This window comes from Hordeum vulgare, chromosome 5H (assembly GCF_904849725.1).
Source record: "Hordeum vulgare subsp. vulgare chromosome 5H, MorexV3_pseudomolecules_assembly, whole genome shotgun sequence".
Classification (NCBI taxonomy): domain Eukaryota; kingdom Viridiplantae; phylum Streptophyta; class Magnoliopsida; order Poales; family Poaceae; genus Hordeum; species Hordeum vulgare.
In genome coordinates, this window is record NC_058522.1 from 472,064,319 (window position 1) to 472,089,136 (window position 24,818).

Consider the following 24,818-nt stretch of genomic DNA (forward strand, 5'->3'; position numbering starts at 1 on the left):
GTGGGAAGAGGCCGCGTAACTATGAAGAGCTACTCAAGGGCCCTTGCCCGCACCACGCCACGGCTGACGGCCCGGCGAGCCACTCTTGGGAAAACTGCTTCGTGATGCGAGAGTTTTGGGCGGAGGCAATCAAGAAGAGTCAAATCAAAGACCCGGACCAGCGCCAGGTGCAAAGACAGAACCCCTTCGGCGGATTTCCCGAGCACGGGGCTCAAGGAGGCCCGCAGCCAGGCGGCAGCCAATACCCGGTACACCACTAGCGGCGGTACAACCCGCCAAGGGTCTTCCAGCAGCCACCCCCACAGGGGGCTCCGCAGGGTCAGGACGATAATGGGGGCTTCCGTAGCAACCCCAAACAGTTAAGTAACGGGCAGTACCACGTTTTTACCACTAATGCTTGCAGGCGTGATAAGAAGGTGAGTCACCGGGCGTACAGTGTATCTGAACGGGCGATTCCCAGATACCTCCATTGGTCTGAGCAGACCATAACATGGAGCAGGGAGGATCACCCGCCGATAGTAGATAACCCGGGCGATCTGGTGTTGGTCGTGGCTCCCCAAGTGGGGGGTTACACCCTATCAAAGGTACTAATGGATGGTGGCAGCAGCATCAATATCCTGTACTTCGACACCTTCCAAAGGATGAATCTATTGGAGAAAGACCTGATGCCTTCAACCACAGTTTTCCACGGAATTGTCCCAGGCAAGTCGGCTTATCCCATAGGCCGGGTCAGGCTCACAGTGGCATTTGGAACTGCACAGAATTATAGGTCGGAGTCTCTAATCTTCGAGGTGGTCAAATTGAAAAGCCCCTACCATGCACTGTTTGGGCGACCGGCTTACGCCCGCTTCATGGCTCGCCCATGCTATGTCTACCTCAAGCTAAAAATGCCTGGTCCCAAAGGACCCATCACAGTTGATGGAGATAGAAGGATCGCAAAGGAATGTGAAGAAGGGGATGCGGCTTATGCGGAAGTCGCCTGTGCTGCGGAAGAGCTCAAACACCATCGGGCCAATGTTGACCCGGCGGACATGTCACCCCTGAAGAAGCCGACTACAGACTCTAAGTCGCCCCTCAAGTTCAAACCAACGGATGACACTAAGACAATCGATTTTGTGCCTGGCGATTCATCCAAGCAGTTCACCATTGGGACGGGTCTTGATCCCAAATAGGAAAGCGCGCTCATCGAATCCATCCGTGAGAATCGGGACATCTTTGCATGGAAACCTTCTGACATGCCTGGTGTGCCGAGAGAATTCGCTGAGCACCATCTTAATGTTGACCCGAAGTACAAACCCGTCCAGCAGTACCTTCGCAGATTCAACGAGGAGCGACGCAAGGCGATTGGGGAAGAAGTCGCCCGTCTTTTAGCCACCGGGTTCATCGTGGAAGTTTTTCACCCCAAATGGCTGGCTAACCCGGTTTTGGTACTCAAGAAGAATGGTACTTTTCGTATGTGTATTGACTATACAGACCTCAACAGAGCCTGTCCGAAAGATCCCTTCGCTCTTCCCCGCATCGACCAAACCATTGACTCGGTGGCGGGATGCGAACGATTGTGCTTTCTGGACGCCTATTCAGGATATCACCAGATCAAGATGGCCGTGGAGGATCAAGAGAAAACGGCCTTCATAACCCCCTTTGGGGACTTTTGTTATGTGTCCATGCCCTTCGGACTCAAGAGTGCGGGGGCGACTTATCAACGCTGCATCCAGAATTGTCTTCGTAACCAAATTGGTCGCAACCTCCATGCCTATGTCGACGATATTGTGATCAAGACCCGCCAGGGGGAGACACTACTAGAAGACCTCAAGGAAACGTTCGATAATCTACGGGTATATTAGATGAAACTAAATCCTACCAAGTGTGTTTTTGGTGTGCCTGCAGGAAAATTGCTGGGTTTCCTGGTATCTGAGCGCGGCATCGAAGCTAACTCGGACAAAATCGAAGCGGTTACCTCCCTCGGAAATCCGGCGAACGTTAATCAAGTTCAACGACTGGCGGGTTGCATTGTGGCTTTAAGTCGTTTTGTGAGTCGCCTCGGGGAGAAGGCGATTCCTCTTTATCAATTGTTGAGGAAATCGGATCGATTTGTTTGGACAAATGAGGCAGATGAGGCGCTCGAGGCCCTGAAACGCCAATTGGTTAACCCGCCGGTCCTGGCAGCCCCAACTGAAAAGGAGCCCATGCTTTTGTATATCACGACAAATTCTAAAGCAGTAAGTGTGGCAGTGGTCGTTGAGAGATAAGAAGAAGGAAAGGAATACCCAGTGCAGCGCCCAGTATATTTTATCAACGAGGTGCTAACTCTTTCCAAGCAGCGGTACCCACATTGGCAGAAGTTGGTATATGGGGTGTTTATGGCAAGTCGAAAACTTAAGCATTATTTCCAGGAGCACCCTATCACAGTGGTTAGCTCTGCCCCCCTTGGGGATATCATCCACAATCGGGAGGCAACAGGGCGAATCGCCAAGTGGGCAATAGAGCTTGGGCCTCATCACATACAATATACTCCCCGCACTGCCATCAAGTCCCAAGCATTAGTTGATTTTGTCAACGACTGGACGGAGTTACAGGCTCCGGAGGACCGGCACAATCTCACTTACTGGACTATTTATTTTGATAGGTCTAGGCAGCTGGAAGGCTCGGGGGCTGGTGTGGTGTTGGTATCCCCTTAAGGAGATAAGTTTTGTTACGTTCTCCGACTCATGTTTCCGTGCACTAACAATGCAGCGGAATACGAAGCTCTGCTTCACGGCTTGCGACTCGCCAAGGAGATGAATCTAACACGGGTCAGATGTTTTGGCGACTCTGATTTGGTGGCACAGCAAGTTTCGGGTACCTGGGATTCTTGGGACCCTACGATGGCGGCCTACAGGCGGGCTGGGTCTGATGTGGCGGGTCATTTTCATGGCTATCAGGTGGACCATATTGATCGGCGCCTCAACGAAGCAGCTGACGCCCTCTCACGACTTGGCTCCCAGAGAAAGCCGGTCCCTCCTAATGTTTTTTTGGATATCTTACATAAACCATCCGTGATTTTACCATCAGAGGAGGAATTGGCGATACCGGATCCTGAGTCTCAGCTCGTGGCGGCTCTCCACGTCACTCCGGATTGGGTTCTCCCTTATCTGGCTTATCTCGCTCGGTGCGAGTTACCGGCCGACGAAGTTTTGGCTCGCCAAATCGTTCGGCGCAGCAAATCCATGGTCATCATCAATGGCGAGTTATATAAACGAAGCGCCTCTGGAGTTTTTCACCGATGTGTCTCTTCCGAAGAAGGATGCATAATCTTAAATGACATTCATTCCGGAGATTGTGGGCATCATGCCGGGTCACGTTCTTTGGTATCGAAGGCTTTCCGTCATGGTTTCTTTTGGCTGACGGGTCATGCAGATGCAGAGGATATAGTTCATCGGTGCGAAGGGTGCCAGCGTTATGGGAGGCAGGCTCATGTGCCGACTCAAGAATTAAGAATGATTCCCATTACTTGGCCTTTTGCAGTCTGGGGGCTGGACATGGTCGACCCCTTTAAAATGTCCTGTAACAAGAAGACCCACCTGTTGGTGGCGGTTGACAAGTTCACCAAGTGGGTTGAGGCGGAACCTGTTGGAGCTTGCGATGCGGAAATGGCGGTCAAATTCTTGAAAAGGCTGATTTTCCGGTTTGGATATCCGCATAGTATCATTACTGATAATGGTACTAACTTGTCCCAAGGGGCGATGCAGGAGTTTTGTCGTCGAGAACATATCCGACTTGATGTTTCTGCACTCGCTCACCCACAATCTAATGGGCAGGCAGAGAGGGCGAATCAGGAGGTTTTGCGGGGGATTAAGCCCCGACTCATGGTTCCCTTGGAAAAAACCCCCAGGATGTTGGGTTGAAGAATTACCTTCGGTGTTGTGGAGTATTCGGACCACCCCGAACCGATCCACGGGTTTCACCCCTTTCTTTCTGGTCTACGGAGCAGAGGTTGTTCTCCCTACTGACATAAGGCATGACTCACTTAGAGTCGCCGCATATGTGGAACAAGACAATGAGCTGGCGCGTCAAGACTCTTTGGACGCCTTAGAGGAGGCGCGTGACCTGGCTGCGGCTCGTTCGGCTATTTACCAGCAGGATCTGCGGCGTTACCACAGTCGCCGGGTTAAGAGTCGAACCTTTCAGGAAGGCGACTTGGTTCTTCGGTTGATACAAGATCGAGTCGGCATGCACAAGCTGTCACCACCTTGGGAAGGGCCGTTCATCATCAGCAAGAATCTCCATAATGGCTCTTATTATTTGGTAGATCTCCGGCCTAATCGGCCAACCATGGAGGCTGAGTCGACTCGCCCCTGGAATATTGCCCATCTGCGGCCTTATTACACTTGAGCTCTTAAGCTCTACATTTTGTAAGTTTTTCAATTTCATTATGAAGTAATAAAGTTACAAATACTCCCTGGCTTGGGGGCTTCTTCATTACAGAGCAATTGTGTCATCCTGTTGCGACCTTATGAGCCGACAGAATCATGCATTTAGGGTGTGTGCTCGAGCTTTCTGACTCGCTTCATCCTATCGCGACCTTATGAGCCGACGAAACCTGCATTTAGGGTGTGTGCACGAGCTTTCTGACTCGCCTCATCCTGTCGCGACCTTATGAGCCGACGAAACCTGCATTTAGGGTGTGTGCTCGAGCTTTCTGACTCGCCTCATCCTGTCGCGACCTTATGAGCCGACGAAACCTGCATTTATGGTGTGTGCTCGAGCTTTCTGACTCGCCTCATCCTGTCGCGACCTTATGAGCCGATGAAACCTGCATTTAGGGTGTGTGCTCGAGCTTTCTGACTTGCCTCATCCTGTCGCGACCTTATGAGCCGACGAAACCTGCATTTAGGGTGTGTGCACGAGCTTTCTGACTCGCCTCATCCTGTCGCGACCTTATGAGCCGACGAAACCTGCATTTAGGGTGTGTGCTCGAGCTTTCTGACTTGCCTCATCCTGTCGCGACCTTATGAGCCGACGAAACCTGCATTTAGGGTGTGTGCACGAGCTTTTTGACTCGCCTCATCCTGTCGCGACCTTATGAGCCGACGAAACCTGCATTTAGGGTGTGTGCACGAGCTTTTTGACTCGCCTCATCCTGGCGCGACCTTATGAGCCGACGAAATTGCTGTTACTATTTTTTCTTCGTGGCATAGCCTTGAGGGTTTTTAAGCCTTTCTTTCTGACACCTATTGAAAATATTTATCATTTGTTTGATTTCACATATGCTATTTTCAAAGCTTAAGTCAGGAGGATGATCAGAACTGTTTCATCCATGGCAAATTAAGCATCATAAAAGATTCTTATAAAGGCGAGTCAAATATTTCAAATCGCCTTAAGGGCGATATAAAGATTCTTGCAAAGGGTATCACCAAAATAGTACTGACTTATGGAAAAAGACCTATTACATGGCTCTCAGGCCAAAATCAATAAAGTTTATTTTGCTGGCGCCTTAGGATCATCCTGATGTGAGCTTTGGCCGACTTCGATTTGCAAGTCGCCCAGTACCCAGTTGCACTTAGCCAAAGCTGCGAAGTCATCTTCATCAGTCAGGATTGATGCGAGGTCCGCTTCCAAGTCGAAAGGGTTCTTGGGTCACCGAGGAGTTAGACTGGTCGTCACAAAGGTTGGCGGGTTGACCTTCTTGTTTTTGCTATCGTAAGCCGCCTGATACTTTGATAAATCAAGGCTTGCTGCGAGTTGGGTCGCTGCCAGCCGGGAGTCCTTGACGACACGTTGATAGTCCTCTTCAACAAATTCTGACCCATCGTCTTTAAGCTGAGGAAAGCCTGCTGCTACCTCTTCCAGGTTGATTTCTGGAGCATACGCCAAGCAGCGACTCAGGGCAGTCAGAACACCTTTTTGGGCGGCTGACCGAGTTAACTCGCCAATCTGAGGGGGAAGTGTGGATAAGCAGCCAAGCACCTTCTTTATGGAAGTTATAGGTTCTTTGGCACCCATCACAGCTTTCACAGTCAAGACACTGCCTGTGTACAATTGCTCCGTCAGCGTGTAAATCGCCTTCAGCATCAGCACGCAGTCTTCTTGAAGGTTGGCGGCTCTCGGACCTGAGCAAGGAATCATGATGATCAGCGACTTATAATAAGACTTATTTAAAAAAAGAGGAGATCAAAAGTTTAAGTAAACTTACCGAAGACGGCTTGCGTCATGTTGGAGATATGACGCTTCAAGCCGGACAATTCCTGTTGTATAGTGGCCAGCCTAGCTTCAGCCTTCTCTGCTCTTTTCACGGCGGCATCTTGGTCAGCCTGAGCTCTTTTCAACTCGGCCTTGAGTTTCTCCAGTTCGGCCAAGGTCAATTGACATCTCTCCTCCGGCTTAGCTCGGGCGTCTTGCTGACCAGATAAGGTTTTCCTTAAATCGCCCAGCGCCGATTCGGTTTGAGCAAGAGTTTCCTGTTGAAAGTACAAAATAAGGGCAAGTCTCAGAACTACTGCAAGCAATATCCCTGACACTTGGGGGCTAATGTATAATTTTTTCAGATGAAATTATAAAAAATCAAGACCCGGCCCATCTTTTTGCTGATGACCCGGCCCTTGGGGGTTACTAGTTGCAAAGTTTTTCTAAATTTTTCAAGACCCGGCTCATCTTTTTACTGATGACCCGACCCTTGGGGGTTACTGGTCGCAAAGTTTTTCTAAATTTTTAAAGACCCGGCTCATCTTTTTACTGATGACCCGGCCCTTGGGGGTTACTGGTCGCAAAGTTTTTCTAAATTTTTAAAGACCCGGCTCATCTTTTTACTGATGACCCGGCCCTTGGGGGTTACTGGTCGCAAAGTTTTGCTAAATTTTTCAAGACCCGGCTCATATTTTTACTGATGACCCGGCCCTTGGGGGTTAATGGGAATAATATAGTATAACAAAACTTACCTCATGTTTATTTTTTAACATCCGCAGCAGGCTTTTCTCCATCTCATAGCTCGCCTCCAGGCGACTTGCAAAGCCAGAGCACAGTTCCTTAAACTCCAGATTTTCATATTCGGAAAGTTTCGCTTTGGAGAGCTCAGACTCGGGAATAGATTGAGAGGAGGATGCTACATGTTTGGACAGAACTGTTGCCGCCGGCTTAGAAAAGCCGGTACTAGTAATAACCACAATATCTGGGTCTTCTGTTGTCATCAATGGACTTGGCGGCTTAGGGGTATCCATTGTTTCCTTCGGCGACTCAGGAAGATCCACTTGATTTTCAGGCTCAGTTTGATCCGGGTTGTCTTGAGTCGGAGTTGATTCTTTTATGGGTTCTGAAGTTGCGACAGGAGTTGATCCACTGGTTTTCCTTTTCTTGGCTTGTGCCCTAAAAGGAGGGAATAAGCACATTAAGGAACTGAAAGTTCATTACTCTCAAGATTCAAAGCAAGGTTATCAAAAGACTTACCCTGGAACTCGAATCATTGGTGGAAGTGTCGACATCACTGAGTCGCCAGATGTGGGAGGATAATCCTGCAAGAATTATACGTCAATAATACAGGCGGGTTACAAGCGTGATCCAAAGAGACATGAAGAATTGTTATTCATAAAAGTACCTCGTTTGGTTTCCTTTTGTTCGTTGCTGGTAAGCCGGATACCAGATCGCCCGAGTGACTTCGTGTTTTCCGATTTGAGGTATGCTGTGCTTTCTTCAGTAGGAAATTTGGGTCCAAACAAGCATTTGGATGTGAGAAGGGAACTTTCCCACAAATTCGCCTGGCCGGCTTAGGTGGAGAAGGAGATGAATCGGAGGAAACAGAAATTACCTCAACAGAGTCCTCCTGGCTTTCGTTGTCTTCGTTCTATTACAAGGAGAGGGAGAGATATAAATACAAAGGTTGACAGTAATGGATGGCGAGTGAAAAGAGGATGAATTTTTTACCTCGGAAAGTGCATCGCCGACTTGAGATTCATCGACTTCGGATGGCTCAGCCGCAGCAGATTTGCCCTTACCCTTGGTTTTCTTTGAGGGCAGCTTAACATTTTTCATGGCTGGCCTTTTGGGCTTCCTGGACCAGAACTTATCGCCTTTCTGAAATGGCGTATGTTACGAAACCACAATACAAATGAAGCATAAAGAGTAAAGACCAAATGCGGGTTAGGTTTGTTCACCTTGGGCGCCGGGTTAATTTTGCAGAAAGGCTTAAGGCCGATTTGGCCGCTTTTTCCCGCAGGCTCGCGAGTCAGCTTTTTGATAATGGTAACAATGTCCTTTTCTGTTAAAGCCGTATGGAAATAACATTGAGGATGATCCAGGGTGCCATCAAATTCACACATCAGACCGTCCCGGCGGCTCAGGGGGAGGATACGCCATTCGACCCAACAGCGGATCAGGTCAACCCCAGTAAGGCCGTTGTTCGTCAAGGATCTTAATTCAGACAGTATCGGGATGAATTCCGATTCTTCCTCCTCGGTGAGCTTGTCTGGAAGCTTGAAGTTGGTCGGAAGGCGAGTTGGCCTATAGCCCAGAAGCTTGTTTTCTCCTGGAGGAGACGTCTCTTGACAGTAAAACCAAGACTCGCCCCAACCTTTGGGATGGCTAGGCATGGCGAGTGAAGGGAACGGGCTATCCCTGCGGCGTTGGAAATTGACGCCGCTGAGTTCCAAGCTGGGGCCGTTGTGGAATTCCGTTTGGCGATTCAGATGGAAAAAGTGCCAGAATAAAGGAACAGAGGGCTCAATCCGTAGATAAGCCTCACAGAAAACTTGGAATTGGCACAAGTTACTTATGGAATTGGGTCCCAAATCCTGGAGGCGGACGTTCATGAAAGTCATGGCGTCCCTAAGAAACTTTGATCCGGGCGGCTTAAAACCTCGTTCCAGGTGTTCAACAAAAACGACTCTTTCCCCTTCTTTGGGGTTAGGGAGGGCTTCTCCGAACCCGGTGCGCCAGCCAATAACATCGTGAGGATCCAAGCTGCCCGTTTTCACATAATCGGCTAATATGGTGTCATCGACCTTGGTAGGAAGTCAGTCACTTTTGAAGACGGTGCCCATGCAACAAATAAGTAAAGTATGAGATTACATGCCTTGAACATCTACTGTATGGGATGAAATTAGCTCATTTGACTCGCCGAGTACTCTGATTAAGGAAGGGTTTGACCCGCCAGATCAAAGGGCCGAGTTGGGTCACTATGGCGACTCACGGAGTATGGCTATTCACAAGGGCTACGTTCTAAGGATGCTAAAGGCGTTCGTTTGAAGTGCCAGGGTATGAAGACTATAAACAAATTTTTGCAAACAGTAAGTAAATAATGGATCTACCACGCAGACGAGAAAACCTAAGAAAATTTACTGGACGCAGCAGTTTATTATCAGATGACGCCCTTCGCTTGGTGAAAACATTATTTTCAAAGATTCACAAGTAATGGCGGATAAGTAAAGGTATTCGAAACATTAGCTATCCTATCAACATTCATGTTGATCGGTTCAGAGTAAGCGGCGTCTGTAAGCAAGGAGCTTCAAGAACATTGCAATGGCTGGAGTTTCAAGCGGAGATTGAATATACTCCCAAAAATGGGCGGAGGCCTAACCTGATGCCTTCGGGTAAAAGGAGCCGACGGTGATGGAATTTGTTGGAGAAGCATGGGCGTCCCGTCGAGCGAAGAGGTCTTCGGCGGCGGCAGAGTTCGTGGTGAATGGCGAGGTGGTCGATGGCGATGCAGTCGACGACGACGACGGCGGATGTGTTGGTTGCGGCACGAGACTGGACGACGGCGAAAGCCTACAGGCGGCACCGAAGCTCCTCGCGTGGAGGTCGAAAGCACGGTCGGCGGCGGATTCCTCGGGGGCGATGAGGTTTTCCCGCTGCGCAGGTGGGGAAGAAGGTGACGGTACTGGTAGGTGGGAAGCGCCAGTTCTGTCCCCTCCCTGGCCTATTTATCAAGGCAGGTGCTGGAATCGAGGCGCCGTGAGTGGGAACCGCCGGGGGATAAAAAGATTCTCTATAAATGCGTGCCGAAGATTTCGGGATAACAATGCGCTAAAGATCCGTTGGGGTTGTGACTATCTTCCCGAAAATCGAGGAATAAGAAGAGGCCAATCAGTAATGGTTTGGCGACTTAAGGGATTTTCAGTGCCCAATGGCGGGTGTACAATTTCTGACATATGAAGAAAAATGAGGGATGAATCGCCTTCAATGGAGCAGAGGTATTGGCATGAAAAAGAAAGGTTCAAGTCAATTTGGGGCCTAATGTTGGGGATATTACCTATGGATGACCCGCCCTAGTTGGGCCGGGTTATCCATTGGGCGATTCACCCAAACGTTTAGTTGGGCCTCGTTTTGGCCGAGTCAAGGTCGTATGACGGTTATGGCTCTTGGAAGGTCTCCAAGCTTCGGAAGATGGCGACTTAGAGACCGCAGGGGTCACGAGTTGTAGGAAGGAAAGAATCTTTGTAAACCCTAGGGGATCGACCTGTATATAAAGGCGAGTCCCGGGGGACAGAGGGCGGGTGAGAAATCATCGAGTGCTAGGTTTGGCGAATTACGCCCCCCTTGTAATCGAATCCACATCAATACACACAAAAGCAGGACGTAGGCCATTACCTCCTCCCGAGGGGCCGAACCTGGGTAAATCGCCGTGTCTCTCCCGCTTAAGCCCTTTGAGTTGCCACCAAGGTGCGATGGCTCCAGTATTAAGTCCTTTCACGAGGACATCTGCCGTGACAAAACCACGACATCGCCTGTGCTAGATGATGCTAGAGATGCTACTTCTATTGATGATGCTTATGATGCTACTATGCTTCATGATGCTATGCCTGATATTGCTATCCATGATGCTATGCTTGATACTCCTTTGCCTGATGATGCTAGAGATGCTATTTTGCCTGATGATGCTATGCTTGATATTGCTTTGCCTGATGATGCTAGAGATGCTATTTTGCCTGATGATGCTATGCTTGATACTGCTAGAGATACTACTTTGCCTGATATGCCACTAGGGGTATTCCTTGATGCTCATATTGCTAGAGTTATGCTCGTGATGCTCTTGAAACTGCCGATACTATTGAGATAGAACCTGCTTTTACTGCTGCTAGATCTAGCTCTCCTAGATATGAATTGGCTGATATACCTGAGGGTTATGTTATGGAGGGAGAGATAGCTGAGGATTTTCTTGCATGTACGGATGCCTATGATGCTGAGAAATTACTTCTCAAATGGAAGGAAAAATCTCTGAAAGCTAGAATGAAATACGACCCAAAGTTTGCCACTTCACCTATTTTTATCATCGATGAGGATTATGAATTCTCTGTCGACCCTGAGATAATCTCTCTAGTCGAATCTGATCCTTTCCACGGTTATGAGTGTGATACGGTCGTAGCCCATCTTACCAAATTACACGATATAGCCACCCTTTTCACTAGTGAGGAGAAGATCTGCTACTACTATATCCTTAAGCTGTTTCCTTTCTCTCTAAAGGATGACGCTAAAGCCTGGTTCACTTCTCTTGCTCCTGGATGTGTGAGTAGTCCCCAGGATATGGTCTATTACTTCTGTGAGAAATATTTCCCTGCCCATAAGAAGCAAGCTGCCTTGCAGAAAATATACAACTTTGCTCAACTCAAAGAAGAGAGTCTTCCACAAGCATGGGGGAGGCACATCCAGCTACAGAATGCTTTGCCTGATCACCCTCTTAAGAAGAACGAGATACTTGATATCTTCTATAACGGACTTACCGATGCTTCTAGAGACCACCTAGATAGTTGTGCCGGTTGTGTTTTTAGGGAACGAACTGTAGAACAAGCTGAGATTCTTTTGAATAACATCTTGATCAACAATAATGCTTGGACTATTCCCGAACCACCTCCTAAGCCAACTCAGAAGAAAAGAGGTATTCTATTCCTCAGTCCCGAAGATATGCAAGAAGCCAAGAAATCTATTCAAGAGAAAGGCATTAGATCTGAAGAAGTCAAAAATCTACCGCCTATCGAAGAGATCCATGGTCTCGATAACCCGATACAAGTAGTAGTAGTGAATTCTCTGCGTAGATTCGATGAGAGTGATATTCCTTTTGACAAACCTGCTAGCCTATTCTTTGATGAATTTGACAACTTTGTTCCCAAACAACAGAGTTTTAGTGACTATGTTAGCAGACAATTGGAACAAAGTGCTCGTATGCTTAGTCATTTAAGTGCTTGTGTAGACAGAAATGTCAATGATCTGAAGCTTCTGAGTAAACATGCCTCTATGATTACTACTCAGGTAGAACAAGTACTTAAAGCTCAGAATGACTTGCTCAATGAATTAAATGACAACTCTGTCAGACTCATTACTAGAGGAGGCAAAATGACTCAGGAACCTTTGTATCCTCAAGGCCATCCTAAGCGAATTGATCCATATTCTCAAGGAATTAATGCTGATACACCCAGTCATCCTAAGAAGAAGAAGAAGGATGATAGAAACCTACATGCTAGTTCACCAAATACTGTCACACCTGAAGAACCAAATGATATTTCTGTGTCTGATGCAGAAACACAATCTGGTGATGAACCTGAACCTGGTGACAATATGGAAAGTGATGTTCATAATGATGCTCAACCTAGCAATGATAATGATGTGGAGATTGAACCTACGGTTAATCCTGATAACCCACAACCTAAAAGATACGATAAGAATGACTTCACTGCTAGGAAGCATGGTAAAGAAAGGGAGCCATGGGTTCAAAGACCTATGCCCTTTCCTCCTAAGCCATCCAAGAAAAAGGATGATGAGGATTTTGAGCGCTTTATTGAAATGTTGAGACCCATCTTTCTGTCGATGCAGTTAATTGATATGCTCAAGATGTCTCCATATGCCAAGTACATGAAAGATATCGTGACCAATAAACGGAAGATACCAGATCTTGAGATCTCCACCATGCTCACCAATTACAATTTCAAAGGTGGAACTCCTAAGAAACTTGGTGATCCAGGAGTGCCCACTATACCTTGTTCCATTAAAGGAAACTACATAAGAACTACCTTATGTGACCTTGGAGCCGATGTTAGTGTTATGCCTCTCTCTCTCTTTATCATAGACTTGAACTGGATAAGTTGACACCCACTGAAATCTCTTTGCAAATGGCCGACAAATCAACTGCTTTCCCTGTCGGCATTTGCGAGGATGTGCCTGTTGTGGTTGCTAATGTTACTATCTTGACGGACTTTGTTATCCTGGATATTCCTGAGGATGATGCCAGGGCGATCACTCTTGGAATACCGTTCTTAAACACCTCAAGGGCTATCATAGATTGCAGCAAAGGCAATGCCACCTTCCATGTCAACAGTAATGAGCATACAGTGCACTTTTCGAAAAAACAATATCAAGTACATTGCATCAATGCTATCGAAAAAAGTTCATCGATTCTTATTGGGAGCTTTGAATGCCCTATACCTCGTGTTAATATGAAGTATGATTTTCTTGTTGGGGAGATTCATGTCCCCATTGAGGTGACTTAGTGGCTATTCGACAAATTCTTTGTTTCCTTTTGTGATTTGAAAAAGTTTTGTTGTGGGGATTTGATCAACCCCATCGACGGATTTCTTTCAATGAACATGAAATGGATGAATCAAGGAGTCACATACCTCTGTTTTAAGCTTTCACTTTCTGTTGTTTAGAAGAAAAATAATAGATTTAGTTTAGTTTTCCCTGTTTTCTGTTTTAGCGTCCTGGAGGAAAGTATCCCAAAAATAAAAATTCTCCGATGGTTCTGAAAATCAAATATGATTTTTTGTGGAATTTTTGAAAATTACTGGGACTGAGAGCTGGCCTGGGGGCCACACCAGTGGGCCACAAGCCCTGTAGGCGCGGCCACCCCCTGGCCGCGGCTACCAGGCTTGTGGGGCCCACAGGCACATCCTCCACTCATTCCAGCTCCCATCCTCTTCTCCTACCTCCAGAAAAAAATCGTTTTGCAGCTCAAACCCGTGTTCTTGCTCATTTGGCTGTGATTTTTGATCTCCTTGCTCAAAGCACCATTCTCCGAACCGTTTTGTGGAAATTGCTCCTTGGTAAGTGACTCCTCCATTGGTCCAATTAGTTTTTGCTCTAGTGCTTTATCCTTCGCGTATTCTTGCTACCTTGGTGACCCTGTTCTTGAGCCTGAAATGTTGATTTTAGCTGATCCCAAGTAGTTTTAACGCGTGATACGGTCTCTAGGCACTAGTAGGAGTAGTTGCTACAAGTTGGGTTGATCCTTACTCACTTTTCTTTTGAAGCCTCTAAAAATTTCAGAATTTTTCAGAGAAAGAAAAGGGAAAAGGTGAGGAGGTTCTTCAGAGGCTCTTCAAGATGTAACCCCAAGGAGGATGAGAAGAACTAACCCAAGTACGTGGTTCCTCAAGTCACAGAAGTTCGAGCGTGCGAGTGGCCAAGTGATGAATTTTTGCATGCCGCTCGACTTTATGAAGACTTTTATTACTTGATGGAGAACGCAGGGCTTACCGCGTTCGTTGAAGCTAAGTGCCCACAATACCTCCTCCTCACCAATATTTTCATTCAAAACTTCAACTTTTATCCAAGGAAGAATCCTCCTATGGTTGAGTTCATGTTATACGATATCCCCCAGCGCATGACACTACAGGATTTTTGCAATATTTGCAAATTACCTTATGTTGGGGATATTCATGATCCTCATCCATGGGACTTGGAGGCTTTCATAGATACTATTTCTGTTGGAGAGGAGAGAGGAGTGTCTCGCGTTAGAGTCATACATTTTCATGTGCTTCGGTGCTTCTCATTATTTGTGGGAAAATGTTTGATTGGCCGTGGGGAGGCTGGATCACTTATCTCTCCAGATCTTGCGGTTTTGCGCGAAGCCCTTTATAACGATAAGACTTATAGCCTAGGTGCTATAGTAGCTCAGTGGTTGAACACAAACCGTTCTAAAGGTGTCGTCCATGGAGGTATCTATGCTACTCGTCTTGCTAGACACTTTGAGATACCTATTAGACTTCACGTGGAAGAAGAAATGCTTCTTCCTGAGAAATATCTGGATTATGACAGCATGGTTCGCCATGATTTTCTGGATAGAGACGCTAGTAGACGGATGATTTATAACCTGGTATTTAGTCAGGGTACTCGAGAGACTATTACTTTGCCTGCTCCTTCTTTGTTCAACCTTTATGCAGGCAGGTACATTATTATGCCCTCGGACATCTAAGCGTATTGGGGCTTAGCCCAACCGCAGGTGCCCGCGCCTGAGCCACCGGTCGAGTACCTGCCACGAGTTTATCAGTGGGAGCCGGAGGAGCTCACACAGCAGTGGCACCCTTAGTCCACTCCGGAGGTTCCGGAAGATGGTTACTACTCACCTTGGGACTAGACCAAGCTAGGCCAAAAGCCTAAGCTTGGGGGAGTACGTGTTTTCACCAACTTTACATTCATGCATATGCTTTCACTTTGTTAGTCGGTGTTTACACTTTGCCACTATATTATCCATGCTAGTTTATTTCCGTTTTCTTGTTTCCTTCTTTTATGTCCTTTTGAGAAAACCCAAAAAGGTTTTCCTTTCTTCTTTTTCTTGTTGGGAGCTTTCCCGTGTAAATAGTTTTATTTTTCTTTGGGTCAAGGTAGAAGACCATGGTTACAATGTTTAGTGGCTCTCGCATGCATATCTGTTTATTTGTTGAAGAGCCATATTACTTTGGCTTCTCCTTTGTGTTTGCTTGCAGATTCAGCTTAGTCCAATGCACGAGCACTCTTATTATTGTTCACATCATTCGATCGTGCAAGTGAAATGCAATAATGATGATATATGATGAAGTGACTGAGACTGAAAAAGCTGGTATGAACTCGATCTATTTTGCTTTTGTAAATATGACTAGCTTATCATTCCAGATTCAGCTTTGTTGTGAGAGAACCATGTTTGCAATGACAACTTAGAGATCATAGTTTCTGATGCCATGCTTAATTAGCTAGGAGCTTATAATGGTTTGTCTTGAATGCCGACATAGATTTTGAGATGACTATGATGTAGTATGATAGGATGGTATTCTCCTTTGAATGATTCAAGTGGCTTGACTTGGCGCATGTTCATGCATGTAGTTGAAACAAAATCAACATAGCATCTATGATGTTCGTGTTCATGGTGATTTATATCCTGCTCATGCTTGCACTCAATGTTAGTCAAACTCATTGCATCTTGATGACTGTTGTCGCTCTCTAGTTGGTCGCTTCCCGGTCTTTTGCTAGCCCACTTGTACTAAGCGGAATACTGCTTGTGCATCCACTTCCATAAACCCAAAAGTTTTCCCATGAGAGTCCACCATACCTACCTATTTGCGGTATCTACCTGCCGTTCCAAGTAAATTTGCATGTGCTATTCTCTAAACCTTCAAGAAATAATCTGTTTTGCATGCCCGAACCGCTCATGTGGTGACAGGGGGCTATCGGTATCTTCCATGTTAGGCGTGTTATCCTCGACATGTGTTTATTCACTTTCATTCATGAGAAAGGGGCCGGTAATTGGAATGCCCAGTTCCACGCTTAAATCAAAAACATAACTGTAAAACAAGACTCCCCCTGGATTGATGTTAGTATGGACGATACCCGAGGATTCGGCTAGCCGTGGAGTGTGACTGATTGGTGGTGGGGGAGTTAAAACTTTACTTTTCAGTTTGGGAACCGCCTATAGCATGAGTAGCATGGAAGATGTTGAAAACTCTTGGTCATTGCGTTGACAATGAAAGCATGCCACCCAAAATTATTACCTCTGTTTTCAAAGCTTGAGCTCTGGCACCTCGGAAAATAATGCTTCCCTCTGCGAAGGGCCTATCTATTTATTTTCCTGTTGAGTCATCCTCTTCTTACAAAAGCACCAATTAGAGAGCACCTCTGTCATTTTTATGCTTTGCTTTCGACTGGTATTGAGTATGACTATGACTGGATCTTCGTTGCTATGAATTACAATGTTTAGTCAGCCCTTGATCTTTGAAAGTGTTTGGCATTTATGTTTTGCGGTCTCAGAAAGAGCTAGCGAGATACCACCTATTTATATTGCTTCATACTTGTTTTGATTGAATTGTTGGTATCTGAAACTCATTATTATTTGCTCGCTAGCTGATTATGCCATTGATATTAGTTTACCATGAGACCTTTGCGTCACTTGTTTATGTGGTTAACTTGTGATCTTGCTGAAATTCTGGTTATGAGTTAGACATAGTTGCAACAACAAGATCAAACAAAGTTTGTCAAAGTTTTTCTTTCTCTTTCAGTTTGTCAACCGAGTTGCTTGAGGAGAGCAAGGTTTTAAGCTTGGGGGAGTTGATACGTCTCCATCATATCTACTTTTCCAAACTCTTTTGCCCTTGTTTTGGACTCTAATTTGCATGATTTGAATGGAACTAACCCGGACTGACGTTGTTTTCAGCAGAATTGCCATGGTGTTGTTTTTGTGCAGAAATGAAAGTTCTCGGAACGTCCTGAAAATTTACGGAGAATATTTCTGGAAAATATGAAAAATACCTGCGCAAAGATCCACCGGAGGGGGTGTGCCAGTGGGCCACAAGCCCTGTAGCCGCGGCCACCCCCTGGCCGCAGCTACCAGGCTTGTGGGGCCCACGTGGCTCTGCCGCCCCCAATTCTAGTGCTATTTAAGTTCATCGCGTTTCACGATCTAGAGGCACCGCCACATCCCGTTCTTGCCCTGGAGGGCAGATCTGGAGTCCGTTTTGGGCTTCGGATCAAGGAGATCGTCGCCATCGTCATCATCAACCTTCTTCCCTCTCCAATTCCATGAAGCTCTTCATCGTTCGTGAGTAATCTATTCATAGGCTCGCTGGGCGGTGATGAGTAGGATGAGATCTATCATGTAATAGAGTTAGTTTTGATGGGGATTGATCCCTAGTATCCACTATGTTCTGAGATTGATGTTGCTACTACTTTGCCATGCTTAATGCTTGTCACTAGGGCCCGAGTGTCATGAATTCAGATCTGAAATTATTAAGTTGTCACCAATATATGTGTGTTTTAGATCTGATCTTGCAAGTTGTAGTTACCTACTATGTGTTATGATCCGGCAACCACGGAGTGACAATAACCGGAACCACTCCCGCTGATGACCATAGTTTGAGGAGTTCATGTGTTTACCAAGTGCTAATGCGTTGGTCCGGTTCTTTATTAAAAGGAGAACCTTAATATCCCGTAGTATCCATTTGGACCCCGCTTCCACGGGAGGGATGAACGATAGATGTCATGCAAGTTCTTTTCCTATTGCTGTTCCTTGCTACTGCTGTCACTATTGCTGTTCCTTGCTACTGCTGTTACTCGTTATACTGCTATTACCTGCTATAATACTTTTCTTGCGCCATCGATACTTCAGTTAGGAATAGTCTACCGTCAATAGACTCTTTCCTAGCACCGTTGCTATCATACTACTTTGCTGCTTATATCCTGCTTCAGATACTAAACTTTCAGGTGTTGTTGAGCTGACAACTCAACTGCTAATACTGGAGAATATTCTTTCACTCCCATCGTGTCGAACCAACAAATTTGGGTTGAATACTCTACCCTCAAAAACTGCCGCGATCCCACATGCTGGTGGCTATTGCAAGACAATTGCTTACAAGTATCTTTCTTGTAATTGTCGAGCAACTAGGAGCAGACATCAGGGGGCATCAACCCACAATCATGTATAACGCTCCCTCTTGGAATTACAATCTACTACTTGGCCAAAGCAATAAAAAGCAACGGAGAACATGCATGAATTACTCAAGAGCATAATATAAAAGGAGAACCAAATATAAAACTCATCACAATCTGAACATAATCTCATAATCCATCGGATCCCAGCAAATGCAGCATAGCAACAGCAGGTAAATTACATAGATGCCTTGATCATGTAGGGCAGCTCACGAGGGCTAAGAATTGAAGCACAAGATTGGAGAGAAGACATCACATAGCTACTGGTCATGGACCCATGGTCCAAGGAGGACTACTCACGGCACGTCCTGGAAGCGTCCATGGTGGTGGAGAAGCTCGTAGAGGTCAATCCTCCCTCCGGCAGGGTGCCGGGAAGAGGTCTCCTGGCGCTCCCGATCTCGGAAGCGCTGCAGCGGCGGAGCGGTGGAGAAATTCGCGATTCTGGATATATCCCTAGGGTTTTCCTATCGGGAGGTAAATATAGGCCAAAGGAGGGCACCAGGGGGTGGAGCAGCCACCCAGGTGGCCTGGTGGCGTGGCTAGGAGGGGGCTCGCGCCAGGTGGCCTCCCGGGCAAGGCCTGGCTCCCCTCTGGCCCACCTTTGGTGCTCTTGAAGCTTCCATCACGCTTATTTTTATATATTTTTCTCGGGATTTTTGGGACTCTGGAAATTGGGGTAAAGTCCCTGCAATTAAAAGACATCAGCAGACAGAAAACAAGCACTAGGTGAACTGAGTTAGTAGGTTACTACAAATATGTGTAAAAAGGTATAAAAGTGTAGCAAAACATATAACAATGTCACCCAAAAGAGCATGGAACAAACATAAATTATAGATGCGTTTGGGACGTATCAGTAGCAAGTGACAAAAGTAGCACAAATGGTGTAACAATGGTGAGAAACAAGGCCTAGCTTCATACTTTCACTAGTGGCAACTCCCAACAACATTAACATAGTCTAATCACATGATATTTCCACTAAAACATACAATGGAGATGTACTCGGAGGTCATTCCTTTGTGATGAAGAGAGGACGAGAATTATGTAGGGCTACAAAAGCACACATGCAATGGATGAATGCAAGCAAGATAGTTGGCACTTAGGATGGAAAATATAAAAATGATGGGGAAGGAAGATAAAAAAGGTATGAAAGGCTCACATCAATGAGGACAATCATAGGCAAGAGAAAATCAAATGATAGATATGATGTGAGGAGTAGGGATTGCCATGCAACGGATGCACATATGAGCAAAGGTAAGCTCTCCAATGGAACTAGTGGGGGTGCATCCAACTTGCTTGCTCATGAAGACCTAGAGCTCATTTGAGGAGGCTCATGATTGGAATATACAAGCCAAGTTCTATAGTGTAAGGGTCCCCACATAGTTATGCATGAATGATAATCTCTATGGATTACAAATATAACAATGGAGTACGAGTGTGGATCTTTCAAAAGGAATACTAGTGTTTCCCCTTCTCTCTTTTTATTTCTTTCTTTTTTTCTTTCCTTTTTTTTGTGTGGCCTCTTTGGCTCTTTCTATTTATCTCTCATTTGTCCTCTTTGGGATGTTTTCATGTGTCCTCTTTTGTGATCTTTTAATTTGTCCTCTTTGGGACATTTTCCTCACTTCAGGGCAACACTCTATATTTTACAAGAAATAAAAAAGAAGATCTTCACACTTTATAAGAAGTACTCAACATAAAGATAAATGAAAATTATCATGATGTATGCAAATGTATGCCTCTACCAGTGTAGCAGGATATGCAATAATACTAGCGTGTCATGTAGCAATAATAAGGGCAAAGCCCAACTAGCATGCGGCTCCTCAATCAAGCAAAAGCATGTATGACATGAAGATCAAGTCATGAGATGGTGGATGTTGCATGGCAATGTATCTCGGAAAGGCTATGGAAATGCCTTAACAGGTAGGTATGGTGGTTGTTTTGAGGAAGGGTATAATGGGGCTTATGATGACAGAGCATATCATGCCAAGGGTTTGGATGCACCGGCGAAGTATGCAACAACTCTCCAGATGAGAAAGGGAAATGCACGGTACCAAAGAGGCCAGCAAAATATGGATGGTGGAAGTGCCAACAATCGAATGCTCGCGTTAGTCCAAAGAACGCATGCACTTATTATCGGTAACTCTCTATCTAGTCATGAGATTCACAAAGAGACAAGTACCCCAAGGAGGAATGTTTGGAGGTTTGGTTATCCTTGCGCATCCTCGACCCATGATAACGTGAGGGTACTCTATATATTCCAACCCCTCCAGAGCTTAGCGATCCATCTAGTAGCTCGAGTTCTCAACTAATTTTTTTTAGTTTTGCAAATACACACGGATTGCCCAAAATACGACACCTATCACTAATAGGATCAAACTCTTGACACCAAAAGTCCAAACATTACTCAAATCAATACCTCAAAACTATTGGAAGTTACTACTACACTTAAATAGCAACCTCAATTACCTACTCATGCAAGACACACAACTCAGTGCAACAAGCCAACTCTCTAAACAAGATAAGCATGATAAGTCAAAAGAGTTCCAAAAGCAACCTAAATAAAATCTCATAAAAAGATAAAGCATGAGAACTAAGAGCTAATCATGACAGCAACTATGAAAAGATAAAGAACACACAAAAAGATAAGCATGTAAACCTATGTTGTGTTCTAGGGTGGAGTCGAGCGTGTTTCTCTCCCAATCAATGAAGGCTAGGGTCCAACTTGTTATGAACAACAAGAAAAACTAAATCAAACTAAAAAGTAAAGAGCAAGACGCTCCAAGTTTAGCACATAACACATGAATATATAAAAATATAGCATGGAGAAGGACGAACTGATGATTGTCGATGGAGAAGGGGATGCACGGGGGCATCCCCAAGCTTTGACACTTGAGTCTCCTTGGATATTTCTTGTGGGTGCATGGGGGCATCCCCAAGCTTGAGCTTTTGACACTCATGGATCTCCTTTCATCATCTTCCATCGCATACTTGAAAACTCCCTTCATACGAAACTCATCATAAGCTGATTAGAGTGGTTAGTACCCACAATAAAATATATTTTTCTCCACTAGAAATAAATATTTTCATGAAGATCTACTGTTTCTCAAGATTGCCAAAAAGTTTTTGCGAAGAAAAAGCAAGCTTAAGATTTGGAAAATGATGAAAACGCAAAACGTGGGAGAATCTGTGAAAAACAAACCATTAGGTAGTAAATAATTTTTTCACGGCACTTATGCAACTCAAATCAAAAACTCATAACGGGTCCCAGAAAGAGAATTGTATAGCAGATCAAAAAGATGATCTGGTAATTTTTGGTGATTTTTTCCGTCAAGCAAACAGAATCTGTTTCTCGATAGCATGTCATGACTTTTGAACTTTCTTGCAATCGGAGGCTAAAACTTGGCACAAAGCTTAAAAAAAGTTACAATGATGTTGATACAGTAGTAACACACATCAAGACCACTAATAACTGAAATTAAAAAACTCAAAGTAAAAATAACAAGGGTTGTCTCCCTAGAGCTCTTTCTTTATAGCCATAAAGATAGGCTTAAGATTTTAATGATGCTCTCGTAGGAATAAGAGTTGTAGAACAAAAGAGAGCATCAAGAATCAAATACCAAACACATTTAAGTCTAACATGCTTCCTATGCATAAGAAAATTGCAATAGAATAATTCATTGAAGCACAAAGCAATAAGCATAGGAAGGCAAAACAAGTGCAGCTTCAAAACCTTCAACATAAAGGGAGGGAACTTGATATTATTGAAATATCTATAAGCATATGTTCCCTTCTCATAATAATTTTCAGTGGGATCATGAATAAACTCAACAATATAAGTATCACATAAAGCATTGTTACCATGATCCACATGCAAAAAGGTACTCTTACTCTCCACATAAGCATAATCTTTCTCATTGGTAATAGTGGGAGTAGGACTATCATAAACAACATGAACACTATAGATTAATTGTCTATTGGGGAGATGGTGTTCAGCAAGGGAGTAATTCCCTCCATGATTATGACCAGTTCATATAGATAATTTCTCCTTATGACATAGGTATCTTTACGATAACTATAGCTAGGAGTTATAACATCATCATGGTAGAGAAGAGCATTATTATTGCTAGCAACTATATTTGTAAACATGTTGTCTTTATTCTTACTAGCAAAAGAATTATAAATTATCACATCACTAATGGGTAAAGGACTTGCAATCCTATCATCCCCAATCTTAGAGCTTTCCATATCATCATTTTCAAAGTTGGTACGAGAAAGATTTTCAAGATCATAAGTAGCATTATCATCATCTTCCCAATCACAATAACTAACATGCATATCATAATCAAAATCATATTCAATGGTACCTATGGACTTATCTTCAAGATAATAATGAATGCAATCAAGCTCACCATCCTCCATAAATTTATGTCAGTTAGGATAAAAGTTGATGCGAGGAATATGCTCAGGCCAGGTTGATACCCATTCTTCTTCCTTCTTGTTCCTCTTCCTCCTCTTATTTTTATTATTCTTCACCTTAAGAGGGAGCGGTTGGAGAGGAAGCTTCTCCAAATATTCTGGTTTATCATTAGAAACAATAGGGGAAACTTGGGAGAAACTCTCCTTCTTATTAGTGGAAACATAAGAGACAATTTTATGATTTGGTAAAGTTCCCACCTTTCTAATCTTACTTATGTAATCATTTTCATGGAAATTAACAACACAATAGAGATGGCATTTTTGCAAAGTGTTGTTTATTCCTAAGGCATTATCATCTAGCCAAGAAGTTTTTTTTGATAACTCTTCACACATCAAAAAGCACATAAGTTCATCATAAAGATCAGAAGTGATCATGTTATCACGCAGTTAGTTAACAGTTATGTTTTGAAAGTACATGCATTGAAAATTAAAGTGACCCTCTATACCACAAAGTTCACAAGTAAAAGGATAAAGGTCACACAACTCTCTAGCAATTTCATTTAAATCTCTGACCCAAGTGATTGTTCCTTCATGCTTATGTTGCTTACAATACTTCTCTTCTTCAATCATAGGCCTTTCACAAGGTTTATCCACTCCACAAAAATTAACATGCTTATATAAAACTTCATTTTCAGGAATTGGATCATGCATGTTGCAATTGTCATTAACAATTTCATTTTCTTTGCAAATATCTTTAAAAGGTTCATGATCCTTGATCCAATTCTCCTTAGGCATATTAAGATGTGAAGCAAAATATTTGAGGAAATCAACAAGGAGTTGAGAATCAAGCCCAAACTTAGCACTAAACTTATTTAAACTTGCAGTTTCAACAAAAGGCCTTAATGCAATCATACTCAAAATTTATACCTGACTCTTTACCTTTGTCGATCTCCCAATCTTCAGTATTGCGTTGAATTATTTCAAGGAGTTCCCATTTAGCATCAATCCTTTCGTTTGTGAAAGAACACATAGAGCAAGCACCGAGCAAGTCTTTATCCTGTCGAGAGAGCCTCGCATTGAAATTAGTAATAATCATATCTTTAGGGAGCCCATGGTTAGGACATTTTTGCATTAAAGTTTTCAGTCTCCCCCAATCTTGAACTATGCTCTCTCCATCACGAGGATAGAAATTATAAACATAATTCCTATTCTCATAGACTTCATGAAGAGGATAAAACTTGGAGTAAAAGAGAGACTGGATCTCTTCCCAATCCCGTAGGTGAGAATCATCTAGTAGCCTATACCATTCCAATGCTTTTCCTTTTAGCGACAAGGCAAATAATTTCCTCATGACTCCATCTCTTGTCAAACCTGAAATCTTAAACAACTCACAAAGTTCTGTAAGTTTCAACAAATGAATACCAGGATTGAATGTTCCATCTCCTACATAACAATCATTCCTAATTATTTCAATTATCCCAAGTAGTATTCTGAATGGGATACATTCAGTAGGTGAAGGATGATAACCCACAAGTATACATGTCTAGGAATTCCAACCCCATACAGATCAAGTAAGACACACGTACGCATGGCATACCGATATGTATAGATACATCGATGGCATCACAACATAACCATAAACATACAAGCTTTATTTAAGAGGCTCGGAAGAGCCACACACATAATATTACACATTAAGGGTCTCACGACCCATAATAACAGTCATTCAGTTACAAGCCAGCGGAAGAGTTTAAACTGTCTGAGTACAGACA